The sequence below is a fragment of the Ranitomeya imitator genome, chromosome 1 (genome assembly GCF_032444005.1).
Source record: "Ranitomeya imitator isolate aRanImi1 chromosome 1, aRanImi1.pri, whole genome shotgun sequence".
In the NCBI taxonomy this organism is placed as follows: domain Eukaryota; kingdom Metazoa; phylum Chordata; class Amphibia; order Anura; family Dendrobatidae; genus Ranitomeya; species Ranitomeya imitator.
In genome coordinates, this window is record NC_091282.1 from 683133942 (window position 1) to 683150613 (window position 16672).

Here is a 16672-nt window from a genome sequence, read left to right on the forward strand (position 1 = left end):
AAATATTGCACCTAAGTCTGGAGCTGTGGAGCCAGGTTCGTCGTCCGGCTACACAAGGCCTCGAACGCTCCCTTTTCTGGGATAAGGAAAACCGCTTTTAAAGCCGGAGCAGCAACAGCAAGTTTTGGCTTATCTTGCTGACTCAGCCTCTAGCTCTTTTGCCTCCTCTCGTGAAACTGGTAAAAGTAAAAGCAGCGCGTCGTTAGTGGATGTTCACGGTCAGGGACAAGTCACTTCCTTGTCCTCTTCAGCAAAAACAACAACAGAGAAGAATGCAGCAGGCGACACAACGGGTTACTCCATGGAGCTCTTTACACATACCGTCCCTGGCTTAGAAAGTGAAGCAGTTAACAGTCCATGCCCATTACAAGTTGAATCTGACATGGAGTGCACTGACGCACAGCCACAGCCAGACTACTATGCTGGTCCTTTGACTCAGACCACAACATTGCCCTCGCAGGGTGCTGATCAAGAATCAGACCCTGATGAGACTATGTTGCCCCATCACGAACGCTATACCACCGAACGACACGGTGACACAGACGAAGTTGCGCAGGAGGTACAAGAAGAGTTATTAGATGACCCAGTTCTTGACCCCGATTGGCAGCCATTGGGGGAACAGGGTGCAGGCGGCAGCAGTTCTGAAGCAGAGGAGGAGGAGGGGCCGCAGCAGGCATCAACATCGCCACAGGTTCCATCTGCCGGGCCCGTATCTTGCCCAAAACGCGTGGCAAAGCCAAAACCTGGTGGAGGACAGCGTGGCCATCCGGTTAAAGCTCAGTCTGCAATGCCTGAAAAGGTATCCGATGCTAGAAAGAGTGCAGTCTGGCATTTTTTTAAACAACATCCAATTGATCAGCGCAAAGTCATCTGTCAAAAATGTTCTACTTCCTTAAGCAGAGGTCAGAATCTGAAAAGTCTCAATACTAGTTGCATGCATAGACATTTAACCACCATGCATTTGAAAGCTTGGACTAACTACCAAACGTCCCTTAAGGTTGTTGCACCCTCGGCCAATGAAGCTAGTCATCAACGCAACATCCCTTCCGGCAGTGTAGGACCACCATTTAGCGCACCACCTGCTGTATCTGTGCAGGTATCTTTGCCAGGCCAAAGCAGTCAGGGTCAGGGAATCACCAGTTTCGTAGTAGGAAACACTGCATCTAGGGCACCGGCGGCAACAATACCATCTCCCACCGTCTCTCAGTCTGCCATGTCCACCGGCACCCCCGCTAGTTCCACGATCTCCAGCTCTCCAGTCCAGCTCACCCTACATGAGACTATGGTTAGAAAAAGGAAATACTTAGCCTCGCATCCGCGTACACAGGGTTTGAACGCCCACATAGCTAGACTAATCTCGTTAGAGATGATGCCCTACCGGTTAGTTGAAAGCGAAGCTTTCAAAGACCTGATGGACTACGCTGTACCACGCTACGAGCTACCCAGTCGACACTTTTTTTCCAGAAAAGCCATCCCAGCCCTCCACCAGCATGTTAAAGAGCGCATCGTCCATGCACTCAGGCAATCTGTGAGCACAAAGGTGCACCTGACAACAGATGCATGGACCAGTAGGCATGGCCAGGGACGTTACGTGTCCATCACGGCACACTGGGTAAATGTGGTGGATTCAGGGTCCACAGGGGACAGCAAGTTTGGGACAGTTCTGCCTAGCCCACGGTCTAGTAAACAGTTGTCTGTAGCCGTTCGCACCCCCTCCTCCTCCTCCTCGTCCTCCTGCAGAAGCAAGAGCTCGTCCACAGACCGCAGTCGCACAAACACTCCATCCGCACCTGCCACTGTTGCACACCAGGTCTCCCATTATGGGGCAGCTACTGGCAAACGTCAGCAGGCTGTATTGGCTATGAAGTGTTTGGGCGACAATAGACACACCGCGGAAGTTCTGTCCGAGTTCTTGCAGCAAGAAACGCAGTCGTGGCTGGGCACTGTAGATCTTGAGGCAGGCAAGGTAGTGAGTGATAACGGAAGGAATTTCATGGCCGCCATCTCCCTTTCCCAACTGAAACACATTCCTTGCCTGGCTCACACCTTAAACCTGGTGGTGCAGTGCTTCCTGAAAAGTTATCCGGGGTTATCCGACCTGCTCCTCAAAGTGCGTGGACTTTGCGCACATATCCGCCGTTCGCCTGTACACTCCAGCCGTATGCAGACCTATCAGCGTTCTTTGAACCTTCCCCAGCATCGCCTAATCATAGACGTTGCAACAAGGTGGAACTCAACACTGCACATGCTTCAGAGACTGTGCGAACAGAGGCGGGCTGTTATGTTTTTGTGGGAGGATACACATACACGGGCAGGCAGTAGGATGGCAGACATGGAGTTGTCAGGTGTGCAGTGGTCGAAGATTCAAGACATGTGTCAAGTCCTTCAGTGTTTTGAGGAATGCACACGGCTGGTTAGTGCAGACAACGCCATAATAAGCATGAGCATCCCCCTAATGCGTCTGCTGATGCAAAGTTTGACGCACATAAAGGATCAGGCGTCTGCACCAGAGGAAGAGGAAAGCCTTGATGACAGTCAGCGATTGTCTGGTCAGGGCAGTGTACATGACGAGGTACCGGGCGAAGAGGAGGTGGAGGATGAGGAGGATGATGGGGATGAGTATATTTTTAATGAGGAAGCTTTCCCGGGGGCACGGGAAATTGGTGGCGTGGCAAGGCCGGGTTCTGGTTTTTTGAGGGACACAAGTGACGTAGATTTGCCTGCAACTGCCCCTCAACCAAGCACAACCGCAGATTTGACAACGGGAACTTTGGCCCACATGGCGGATTATGCCTTGCGTATCCTCAAAAGGGACACACGCATTACAAAAATGATGAACGATGACGATTACTGGTTGGCCTGCCTCCTTGATCCTCGCTATAAAGGCAAATTGCAAAATATTATGCCACATGAGAACTTGGAACTAATATTAGCAACAAAACAATCAACTCTTGTTGACCGTTTGCTTCTGGCATTCCCTGCACACAGCGCCCGTGATCGTTCTCACACGAGCTCCAGGGGCCAGCAGACCAGAGGTGTTAGAGGGGCAGAAATCAGAAGTGGCGTTGGCCAGAGGGGTTTTCTGACCAGGTTGTGGAGTGATTTTTCTATGACCGCAGACAGGACAGGTACTGCAGCATCAATTCAAAGTGACAGGAGACAACATTTGTCCAGTATGGTTACAAACTATTTTTCATCCCTTATCGACGTTCTCCCTCAACCGTCATTCCCATTTGATTACTGGGCATCCAAATTAGACACCTGGCCAGAATTGGCAGAATATGCATTGCAGGAGCTTGCTTGCCCGGCAGCTAGTGTCCTATCAGAAAGAGTATTCAGTGCTGCAGGTTCAATACTAACAGAAAAAAGGACTCGTCTGGCTACCCAAAATGTAGATGATCTAACCTTCATTAAAATGAACCACAACTGGATTTCAAAATCTTTTGCCCCACCCTGCCCGGCTGACACCTAGCTTTCCTATGAAAAGGTCTTGCCTGTGGACTATTCTGAATGACTTTTCCAATCTCGTAATTTTCTTCACCTGATTGTCCAGCATACGACATGTTTCCACCTCACGAAATGGCCAAACTCCCCACACGGGGCCGTGCTATCGCCACTTTGCGCTTGGACCCTTGAGAGTGCTGTTTGTCTGAAGAGGTGGGTGTGGCCGCTTTTGGTCGACGGCACTGCCACTGGGTCCCTCATAGTACAATAAAGTGTCTCTGGCGGTGGTGGTGCGCACCCAACGTCAGACACACCGTTGTAATATGAGGGGCCCTGTGCCTGTACCGCCGGCCACAAGACAGTTCCCCCCCCCAGCTCAAACAGTGCTCTACCACTAGCAAAATTATCTCTCACAGCTTCACCAATGTGTAGTCTAGGCGCTGACATCCTTCAATGCCTGGCACTGACAATACCATTGTTTTGACATTTTTGTTATGTTAGGCCTTCGAAGCCTGTCTGCGGTCCCTTCTTTCTACAACTACTACACTGACCAGGCCACTGCTGGCCGTGTTACCCTGGAACCAATTTAAAAGTGCCTACAGTCAGCCCAATTTTGTTATGTTAGGCCTTCGAAGACTGTCTGCCGTCACTCCTTCCACTAGACTTCCACTGACCATACACTGCTGCCCATGTACCCCTGGAACCAATTTAAAGTGCCTACAGCCAGCCCAATTTTGTTATGTTAGGCCTTCGAAGCCTGTCTGCGGTCACTCCTTCCACTAGACTTCCACTGACCAGACCACTGCTGCCCGTGTACCCCTGCAACCAATTTAAAAGTGCCTACAGCCAGCCCAAGTTTGTTATGTTAGGCCTTCGAAGCCTGTCTGCGGTCACTCCTTCCACTAGACTTCCACTGACCAGACCACTGCTGCCCGTGTACCCCTGGAACCAATTTAAAAGTGCCTACAGGCAGCCCAAGTTTGTTATGTTAGGCCTTCGAAGCCTGTCTGCGGTCACTCCTTCCACTAGACTTCCACAGACCAGACCACTGCTGCCCGTGTACCCCTGGAACCAATTTAAAAGTGCCTACAGCCAGCCCAAGTTTGTTATGTTAGGCCTTGGAAGCCTGTCTGCGGTCACTCCTTCCACTAGACTTCCACTGACCAGACCACTGCTGCCCGTGTACCCCTGGAACCAATTTAAAAGTGCCTACAGCCAGCCCAAGTTTGTTATGTTAGGCCTTCGAAGCCTGTCTGCGGTCACTCCTTCCACTAGACTTCCACAGACCAGACCACTGCTGCCCGTGTACCCCTGGAACCAATTTAAAAGTGCCTACAGCCAGCCCAAGTTTGTTATGTTAGGCCTTGGAAGCCTGTCTGCGGTCACTCCTTCCACTAGACTTCCACTGACCAGACCACTGCTGCCCGTGTACCCCTGGAACCAATTTAAAAGTGCCTACAGCCAGCCCAAGTTTGTTATGTTAGGCCTTGGAAGCCTGTCTGCGGTCACTCCTTCCACTAGACTTCCACTGACCAGACCACTGCTGCCCGTGTACCCCTGGAACCAATTTAAAAGTGCCTACAGCCAGCCCAAGTTTGTTATGTTAGGCCTTGGAAGCCTGTCTGCGGTCACTCCTTCCACTAGACTTCCACTGACCAGACCACTGCTGCCCGTGTACCCCTGGAACCAATTTAAAAGTGCCTACAGCCAGCCCAAGTTTGTTATGTTAGGCCTTCGAAGCCTGTCTGCGGTCACTCCTTCCACTAGACTTCCACAGACCAGACCACTGCTGCCCGTGTAACCCTGGAACCAATTTAAAAGTGCCTACAGCCAGCCCAAGTTTGTTATGTTAGGCCTTGGAGGCCTGTCTGCGGTCACTCCTTCCACTAGACTTCCACTGACCAGACCACTGCTGCCCGTGTACCCCTGGAACCAATTTAAAAGTGCCTACAGCCAGCCCAAGTTTGTTATGTTAGGCCTTGGAAGCCTGTCTGCGGTCACTCCTTCCACTAGACTTCCACTGACCAGACCACTGCTGCCCGTGTACCCCTGGAACCAATTTAAAAGTGCCTACAGCCAGCCCAAGTTTGTTATGTTAGGCCTTGGAAGCCTGTCTGCGGTCACTCCTTCCACTAGACTTCCACTGACCAGACCACTGCTGCCCGTGTACCCCTGGAACCAATTTAAAAGTGCCTACAGCCAGCCCAAGTTTGTTATGTTAGGCCTTGGAAGCCTGTCTGCGGTCACTCCTTCCACTAGACTTCCACTGACCAGACCACTGCTGCCCGTGTACCCCTGGAACCAATTTAAAAGTGCCTACAGCCAGCCCAAGTTTGTTATGTTAGGCCTTGGAAGCCTGTCTGCGGTCACTCCTTCCACTAGACTTCCACTGACCATACACTGCTGCCCATGTACCCCTGGAACAAATTTAAAAGTGCCTACAGCCAGCCCAAGTTTGTTATGTTAGGCCTTCGAAGCCTGTCTGCGTCCCGTTCTTTCAACTACAACTACACTGACCAGGCCACTGATGGCCGTGTTCCCCTGGAACCAATTTTAACTTGCCTACAGCCAGCCCTATGTTATTATGTTAGGCCTTCGAAGCCTGTCTGCGTCCCGTTCTTTCAACTACAACTACACTGACCAGGCCACTGATGGCCGTGTTCCCCTGGAACCAATTTTAACTTGCCTACAGCCAGCCCAATGTTAGGCCTTTGATGCCTGTCTGCCGTCACTCCTTCCACTAGGCCTCCACTGACCTGTCTATTGCTGCCCGTGTACCCCTTGAACCAACATCATTAAATATAAAAAAAATTAATTTGATTATAAAAAATAAGATCGTGTTGAGATCTCAAATGCAGACATTTTAACAATCAAAACAAACACACAACAAATATCTGGAACTGTACTACAAAGGTCCAACAGCTACAATTTCTTTCTCCTGCAAGAAGTTAACTGAAAGTTTTTTGGAGTTGTTAACACAGATATGGCATCCACCGAGTGTTGTCCTGTCGCGTCTCCTTTAAATTATTTCCAATAAGATGTTAAACTATTAATTTAATAAAATCAATAATTAAAAAAATAATTGAGTAAGTCAAAAGCACATTGCAAATAAACATTAATTACAAATCAAGAAGCATGGCGCGTCCGAGGGTGAGTAGATACCGAATAAGAATATAATCACCCTCGGACGCGCAATGCTTATTTACAACAGCCTTCCTTCCTAAGAATCAGCCCTTCCGTGGTGTAGAGAGAGGTTGTGTTACACTCCAAGGTGTTCCCCAGGTTGCCTTTCCTGAGCTTCGATCTTCCGGCTCTCGTTTAGTAGCTGTTGGAAACTACGCTGCATTAGGCCTACTAATTGTGTATGGGTGAAACAGTGGCGCATCTGCGGTCCCTCCTTCCACTAGGCCTCCACTGACCTGTCTACTGCGGCCCGTGTACCCCTTGAACCAACCTAATAAAATATTTAAAAAATTAATTTGATTATAAAAAATAAGATCGTGTTGAGATCTCAAATGCAGACATTTTAACAATCAAAACAAACACACAACAAATATCTGGAACTGTACTACAAAGGTCCAACAGCTACAATTTCTTTCTCCTGCAAGAAGTTAACTGAAAGTTTTTTGGAGTTGTTAACACAGATATGGCATCCACCGAGTGTTGTCCTGTCGCGTCTCCTTTAAATTATTTCCAATAAGATGTTAAACTATTAATTTAATAAAATCAATAATTAAAAAAATAATTGAGTAAGTCAAAAGCACATTGCAAATAAACATTAATTACAAATCAAGAAGCATGGCGCGTCAGAGGGTGAGTAGATACCGAATAAGAATATAATCACCCTCGGACGCGCAATGCTTATTTACAACAGCCTTCCTTCCTAAGAATCAGCCCTTCCGTGGTGTAGAGAGAGGTTGTGTTACACTCCAAGGTGTTCCCCAGGTTGCCTTTCCTGAGCTTCGATCTTCCGGCTCTCGTTTAGTAGCTGTTGGAAACTACGCTGCATTAGGCCTACTAATTGTGTATGGGTGAAACAGTGGCGCATCTGCGGTCCCTCCTTCCACTAGGCCTCCACTGACCTGTCTACTGCGGCCCGTGTACCCCTTGAACCAACCTAATAAAATATTTAAAAAATTAATTTGATTATAAAAAATAAGATCGTGTTGAGATCTCAAATGCAGACATTTTAACAATCAAAACAAACACACAACAAATATCTGGAACTGTACTACAAAGGTCCAACAGCTACAATTTCTTTCTCCTGCAAGAAGTTAACTGAAAGTTTTTTGGAGTTGTTAACACAGATATGGCATCCACCGAGTGTTGTCCTGTCGCGTCTCCTTTAAATTATTTCCAATAAGATGTTAAACTATTAATTTAATAAAATCAATAATTAAAAAAATAATTGAGTAAGTCAAAAGCACATTGCAAATAAACATTAATTACAAATCAAGAAGCATGGCGCGTCCGAGGGTGAGTAGATACCGAATAAGAATATAATCACCCTCGGACGCGCAATGCTTATTTACAACAGCCTTCCTTCCTAAGAATCAGCCCTTTCGTGGTGTAGAGAGAGGTTGTGTTACACTCCAAGGTGTTCCCCGGGTTGCCTTTCATGAGCTTCGATCTTCCGGCTCTCGTTTAGTAGTTGGTGGAAACTACGCTGCATTAGGCCTACAAATTTGGTATGGGGTGTAGAGACAGGTTGTGTTACACTCCAAGGTTTTCACCAGGTTGCCTTTCCTGAGCTTCGATCTTCATGCTCTCGTTTAGTAGTTGTAGAAAAGTACGCTGCATTAGGCCTACAAAATGGGTATGGGGTGGAGAGAGATGGTGTGTTACACTCCAAGGTGTTCCCCAGGTTGCCTTTCCTGAGCTTCGATCTTCATGCTCTCGTTTAGTAGGTGTCGGAAAGTAGGCTGCATTAGGCCTACAAATTGGGTATGGGGTGGAGAGAGATGGTGTGTTACACTCCAAGGTGTTCCCCAGGTTTCCTTGCCATTGCTTCGGTCTTCCGACTCTTGTTTAGTAGTTGTAGAAAAGTACACAGCATTAGGCCTACAAAATGGGTATGGGGTGGAGAGAGATGGTGTGTTACACTCCAAGGTGTTCCCCAGGTTGCCTTTCCTGAGCTTCGATCTTCATGCTCTCGTTTAGTAGGTGTCGGAAAGTAGGCTGCATTAGGCCTAAAAAATGGGGAATGGGGTGGAGAGAGATGGTGTGTTACACTCCAAGGTGTTCCCCAGGTTTCCTTGCCATTGCTTCGGTCTTCCGACTCTCGTTTAGTAGTTGTAGAAAAGTACACTGCATTAGGCCTAAAAAATGGGTATGGGGTGGAGAGAGATGGTGTGTTACACTCCAAGGTGTTCCCCAGGTTGCCTTTCCTGAGCTTCGATCTTCATGCTCTCGTTTAGTAGGTGTCGGAAAGTAGGCTGCATTAGGCCTACAAATTGGGTATGGGGTGGAGAGAGATGGTGTGTTACACTCCAAGGTGTTCCCCAGGTTGCCTTTCCTGAGCTTCGATCTTCATGCTCTCGTTTAGTAGGTGTCGGAAAGTAGGCTGCATTAGGCCTACAAATTGGGTATGGGGTGGAGAGAGATGGTGTGTTACACTCCAAGGTGTTCCCCAGGTTTCCTTGCCATTGCTTCGGTCTTCCGACTCTCGTTTAGTAGTTGTAGAAAAGTACACAGCATTAGGCCTACAAAATGGGTATGGGGTGGAGAGAGATGGTGTGTTACACTCCAAGGTGTTCCCCAGGTTGCCTTTCCTGAGCTTCGATCTTCATGCTCTCGTTTAGTAGGTGTCGGAAAGTAGGCTGCATTAGGCCTAAAAAATGGGGAATGGGGTGGAGAGAGATGGTGTGTTACACTCCAAGGTGTTCCCCAGGTTTCCTTGCCATTGCTTCGGTCTTCCGACTCTCGTTTAGTAGTTGTAGAAAAGTACACTGCATTAGGCCTAAAAAATGGGTATGGGGTGGAGAGAGATGGTGTGTTACACTCCAAGGTGTTCCCCAGGTTGCCTTTCCTGAGCTTCGATCTTCATGCTCTCGTTTAGTAGGTGTCGGAAAGTAGGCTGCATTAGGCCTACAAATTGGGTATGGGGTGGAGAGAGATGGTGTGTTACACTCCAAGGTGTTCCCCAGGTTTCCTTGCCATTGCTTCGGTCTTCCGACTCTCGTTTAGTAGTTGTAGAAAAGTACACAGCATTAGGCCTACAAAATGGGTATGGGGTGGAGAGAGATGGTGTGTTACACTCCAAGGTGTTCCCCAGGTTGCCTTTCCTGAGCTTCTATCTTCAGGCTCTCATTAAATTGTGGTTAAATGGAACAACTGCATTTGGCGTACTAGTTGGTTTGGGGCCTACTATCGGTGTCTGCCACTCCTTGCTGTTCTCCTGGTTTCCTGTCCTGAAATTCCATTTTCAGCCTCTCGTTAAGTAGTTGTTAATGTTAGACTGCATTTGGCCTACTAGTTGGGTTGGGGCCTACTATCGGTGTCTGCCACTCCTTGCTGTTCTCCTCCACTGAACAAAGCTGTGCCGCCTGTTTACTACGGTTGCAAATTTTGAACTGCATTTCGACTACTTACTGATTTGGCCCTACTCTCTGTGTCAGCCTCTCATTCCAGTTGTCCTCCACTGCAATGCCCCCTGGTTATTCCTGTGTTACCAATTTTGAACTGCATTTAGCCCACTTTCTTCTTTGGGCCTATATCTGTGTTTCCACTTCATCGTGCCCATTGCCCAGCCAGTGATAGATGAGTCTGCTGGTACATTGACCCATAACGCAACATTCCCCGTGCACGCTACACAACAACATTGTGACCCTGCTGAAAGTCAGGTTGCTCTTCCCGCATACCATACCACCTTACACGGGGACAAAGAGGAAGGTGCAGATGAAAGTGCAGGTTCCTTCATCAGGTGGGGGGAGGAATACTAGTTGGCGACGTCACTGGCACAGGGCCTCTCATAGTACGCAAAAGTGTTGCTGCCGGTGGGAGGCGCCCCCGCCGTGCAAACACACCGCTGTACTTTGAGGGGCCCTGTGCCAGTGCCAATGCCAACGAGTGGGCCCCCCCTGCTTGCTCAGGTTCACAGCACTTGCAAAGTTGAAATACTTACCTCTCCCTGCTCCACTGCCGTGACGTGGTCCAGATTTCCTGGGCCCACTAATTACTTGAACCAGCCCTACCCCCCACAACTTTAGCCAAATGACCCCCAATTTCAAATGCCTTCCAATTATTATAAGGTAAATTACGCTTGACAAGCTTCATTAAGAAGAATGGATGGTTTTGACATTAAAATGGGCACTCTAGGTGTTTTCCTGGCCCCCACTCACTGCCGACTATGCTGCCCCATTGACTTGCATTGGGTTTCGTGTTTCGGTCGATCCCGACTTTACGTCATAATCGGCCGATTTCACTCGACCCGACTTTGGACATAGTCGGGTTTCGCAAAACCCGGCTCGACTCTAAAAAGGTCAAGGTCGCTCAACTCTAATCATGAAGCCTATGGAGATCACAAAATAATGCTAATAAACTAAAGTATAAGGACTGTGGTACAGCGTTACAGCATAAAATATGAGAGATTTATCACAAAGGAGGATGAGCACAGTGGTATGTGGGTAGCAGGCATTCCGTTACGAGGCGCGTCAAGTAATAGAGGTACAGGGTACAGTATTTAACTTCTAGGCAGCTCCCGTTGTGGCTCGTGGCCAGGTTTTAAGTAACTTGTCAAGGCATTTATGATGATAATAAATTCACTTTTATATGGCAGGTTTGCAACAGATGCACTTATCCAATCAAATAATGTAGACGCATGGCAGAATTCCGCGATACATATCCTGACTATAAACAAGGTAGTGAGAAAGGATCTATTTGCAAAGTCCGGAAATATCTAAATTTTCCAAATATGAGAGTGTTCCACATAATTGCAACTGAATGACAGCTATCTGACATCCTAATATCCTAAGTATGAAAAATTGTGTATGTACTTTTCTAATATGTAGAGTAGGGGTATATGGTCCACATAGACACATAGACACTTGGTTCTGTTGCAAACAGTCTTAGGTTTATTGTCTCTCATAAACTTCAGAAATAAACAAAGCAGTTTTTCTTTAGCCCAAAAGAAAATATTCAATAACAAAACAGTCCTTTCTCAGGGTAGAAGCAGGGTGGGACCAAGTAGTTAAAATTTAACTTTTAATATTAATATTTAAAATGGTGTTACAAAACACCTAGGGCAATTTTTTGAAATACACTGATTGAACACCAAATTACATGCTAGCATAAATAAAATAATAAAAGGATAAATCTATAATATTATTACATGTGAATAACCCGAACGAATAGATTAATCCGCGGTGAATCAAATACAAGGAGTACCAAAAGTATGGCTGTCAGGGAGGCACATGTTCCCAATGATACTACTATGTGAAAGCAATAACATTTAACCGATCTTTTGCGGACAAAAAAATAGCACATCATGTTATAAATATACAAAAAGGAACAATCTCACCTCATGTTCTTTTGTTCCTCAAGTGAAAAGAACGGGGATCCTTATAGCTGGTGTTTTATATTATGGGGGAGGTACCTTCTATTTGTATCCATACATTACCCCAAACCAAGTCACCAGTCAAGATCCATACCGTCACCCCAAAATTCCCACTTCCCAACGCGCTTCGTTTTAAATACTCATCAGGGGAAGATGTGGTAGAAAGTAACAGCCGTCTTTTCCCCTATTTGCTTAATGGGTTCCTAAAGGACATTATAACTGGATACCCGCTGTTACTTTCTAAGTTAAATTTTAACTATTTGGTCCCACCCTGCTTGTATATATATCTTTGGACTGGTGGTCATAGCTTTAGCCTTTCTCAGGGTAGGCACTATACAATTTCACAGTCTTACTTTCACAGTAAGTCAGGCCCTGCTACGGCTTCAGGCATGGTCTGTTCACCAATAGAACTTTCATTCTACCTCTACTACCTCAGACATACCTGAGCCAGCCCAACTGTGGTATATAGGACCTGCAAAGCCCCAGACTGGAATGTACGGAGTGACCATATCCATCCAAGCTTTTCTGGTCACTCTTAAATTCAGGATCTAAAATACGGTGCACCACAAATCCTCTCAATAAATTGGTTGTTACTGGAGCATTCACTTCTGGGACCTACATCAGTCACCTCAATGACACATACCTGCCATCCAGGACTTTGCCTCTTGCTTTTCTACAGTGGTCATAAATAATAGGCTATTCTAGGTACATTGTCTTAGAATTTTCCAACTTTTTTTTCTTTTCACATCCACACATCGATTGTTCAGATTCACAACATGGGTTAATGTTGAAAAACTTTTCTCTTAATGTAAGACTTTCTAACCCCTCCACTCCTCCAAGAAGAAACTGACTTATCTACATAAGAAAGAAGCTAAATGGTCTCCAGAGAATAGTGGAGTATGTTAATGATAAGCACCTCAGAGGATAAACTTCTCTCAATTTTGCAGGATCTCAAGAATATGCTAGTGACCTTCAAGGCAAGAGCTCAAACAGAACTTTGGAATCTATATGTGGAGAATTATGCTATAAGAATTCAAGTATCGAACGCATCCCCTAGTCATTGAATTTATGTTGTTTATTTATCCCCATGACCATAAGATGTAGAAATTCAGCCTCTCCCCATGCCGTTTGCCTTTTACCAACACATGTAGCATAATGAATTATCCTAAAATACTCCTTGAATTCAAGCATGGTACTTGACTATGCTATCACTGTTGTAACAAGTCAATTAATTAAATTTGGTAATTGGTAGCCCTCTGACCAACGCTTTGTGTACTTTAGATGGGGTAACTGGATTTTCTTCAAATCTTTAGATTTCTAAGAATTATTGGTCTAGTTGACACTTTTTTTTGTAGGAAGGCAGCTGGAAGAGGTAAGAGTTATTCCTACAGATCTAACTCTGCTGCCTATAAATAGCACACCTTTAGGGTATGTTCACACGTTCAGGATTTCCATCCTTTTTTTTTCAGGACAGTTTTTTTTAAAAACTGCAGCTCTTGGCAGAAAACGCAGGTCCTTTTTTTGGTCCTTTTTTTGTCCTTTTTTGATGCGTTTTTTGATGCGTTTTTTGATGCGTTTTTTTATCCTTTTTTTATGCAGTTTTCTATGCAGAGACTGTGTGTTTCCTAGGAAGCTTTTTAGGGCTAAAATGGCTGAAAATACCCTAACCCTACCCCTAACCCTAACCCTACCCCTAACCCTACCCCTAACCCTACCCCTAACCCTACCCTAACCCTAACCCTAACCCTACCCCTAACCCTACCCCTAACCCTAACCCTACCCCTAACCCTACCCCTAACCCTAACCCTACCCCTAACCCTACCCCTACCCCTATTCTAACCTTAGTGAAAAAAAAAAAAAATTCTTAATTTTTTTATTGTCCCTACCAATGGGGGTGACAAAGTGGGGGGGGGTGTCATTTACTATTTTTTTATTTTGATCACTGAGATAGGTTATATCTCAGTGATCAAAATGCACTTTGGAGCGAATCTGCCGGCCGGCAGATTCGGCGGGCGCACTGCGCATGCGCCCGCCATTTTGCAAGATGGCGGCGCCCAGGGAGAAGACGGCCGGACGGACACCGGGACGCCGGGTAAGTATAAGGGGGGGAGATTAGGGCACGGGGGGGCATCGGAGCACTGGGGGGGGCATCGGAGCACGGGGGGGGCATCGGAGCACGGGGGGGCGGGATCGGAGCACGGGGGGGCAGCCACACTCCGCCCACGCACTTCCGCCCGCTCCCCCGCACTTCCTGCTGCAGCGGTTCTGCACATCAAATCGCAGTAAAACCCGCAGATATATTTTTGATCTGCGGGTTTTACTGCGATTTTGACCTCACAATGGAGGTCTATGGGTGCAGAACCGCTGCGGTTCAGGAAAAAGAAGTGACATGCTCCTTCTTTTTTGCCGCAGCTATTCTGCGCGGCTTTTTAAACGAAATTACGGATCATGTGCACAGCAGTGACTGTTTTCCATAGGGTTACATTGTTATGTACCCTGCATGGAAAACAGCTGCGGAACCGCAGCGGCAAAACCGCTGCGGTTCCGCAGTAAAAAACGCACTGTGTGAACATGGCCTTAATCTGCATTCCCTTATGCACCCCTTCTGAAGAAGATAGACAAAATGCAAAGGTATTATCTTTCAGCAGCTAGTATGCAATGTATTGTGAATTTTTTCCTGTGCAGCTTTTTTTTCTAATTTGATCAGTTATAACTGCTGTTATGCATTGAGCGCTCTCCCGACCGTGTTCAGGAGCCATTTCACCATACTGCTCACCCTCTATAAGTTAGATAGACACTGTGAGTGTCGGTTAACTGTTAATATTGTCTATTTATATTGTCTGTGGGCATATATTATCTGTATTACCATTAATTGTATGCAGAGCATGGGCTTTGAGTTTGTGGACCCATGAGCTTTTACTTATGTTTTAATGTTTGTTATTGTATGCTAATAAAGTATTTTTTATATTATTTGACTTTTAGTGTGCATATCGTACAGTAGTGCTATTCTCTTTCTGGTCTTTGCATCATTTTTTGACTACTGGATATAGCACCTATATAGTATGCTATAATATTGTAGTGCACCCTGTTTTCTAATTTAATGGCCCCTTTCATTTAAAATAAGCTCTGGAAGCAGATTTTCAGGGACATCTATGTCCAGCCGTTAGACCTTAACAGCTCATTTGCATATAATAAAAACATGAATTTCTCTGGAATAAGACATCGATCACAGATATCGAGGTATTATTTTTTTCAGCTTCCTATGACCTACAAGCCCATATAGAAGACTTAAGGAGGGTAGATCCTACTGACAGATTTCCTTTAAGAGTACTCATTTCCTGTCTTTTTAGTCTAAATCCAGCTTAAGTTCTTCAGAGAAAGGATGGAGTTTTACATCCTTATCTATATAATGTTTGTCAAACTAAATATTTTAAATATTTTTTTTTCCAATGTAGGCCCTAAATGGTACAATAGGCTATATTGAACTGTCCTGGAGGAGGTGACAATGCAATGGATGAAACTGCCCCTTCTCTTCCCACAACTCTTCTGCTGCTTTATTGACTTATTTTTATTTTCTAGTGTTTTTCTCAAGAGGTTGGCTGGTAACAAAAGTAACTACATGCTTCTACTGCTGAAAAAAGTCAAAGGTCCAATTTTAGCCTGTTAATCATTGTATACGTGCAAATATGACACCAGTGAAAGTGAAAACAAAAGCCTCAGCGGGCCATCTGCCAATTTACTAAGGGAAAACTAAAAATCTCCCCTCCTCTTTCAGACATCATTGCACTAGTCTGGGAGGCTTAAGGCCCAGTACACATGGTGGTTAACCATGGGCATATTGACTTTATTGGGATCATCATAGAAAGGATCATTTTGGACCACATATCTCATAACTTTTGTATGTAGTTTTTACAGTGAGTTTATATATGTATTATTTGAGTTGTCATGGTCCAGTATAATGTCAGGATTCCTTGTTGCTCTATGATCAATTTAATTTTGGGCCTAAAGACCAAATATATTTTTAGCCCCTAGCGTTCCATTGTTCCCCTTTTTTACATTTCATTTTTACATTTCTCCTTATTTGTTTCTTTATGATTATTTTATTTTCTGATGTAGAAGTTATTGAGTCTTTTATGGTATTAGGAGTCTTATTGTTATGTTGGTATATTGTTTATATTGTATTGTAATACTAAGTAAACTGTGAAAACAAGTTCCCCTTAATGACCACTAGTGATGAGCGATTATACTCCTTACTCGAGATTTCTCGAGCATGCTCGGGGTTCCACCGAATATTTTTTAGTGCTCGGAGGTTTAGTTTTTCTTGCCGCAGCTGAATGATTTACATCTGTTAGCCAGCATAAGTACATGTGGGGGTTGCCTGATTACTAGGGAATCCCCACATGTACTTATGCTGGCTAACAGATGTAAATCATTGAGCTGCGGCAAGAAAAACTAAATCTCCGAGCACTAAAAAATACTTGGAGGACCCCGAGCATGCTCGAGAAATCTCGAGTAACGAGTATATTCGCTCATCACTAATGACCACCAGTCGGCTTTTGTACTATGTTGACGAAGCTGGCAGTGCAAGAGTTAATCAGTTCAGCTGATCTAGAGATCTTCAATTTGGATTGTCTCAGCTGTTTGGTGTTGCCCACTCCCCTCTACTTTATATGC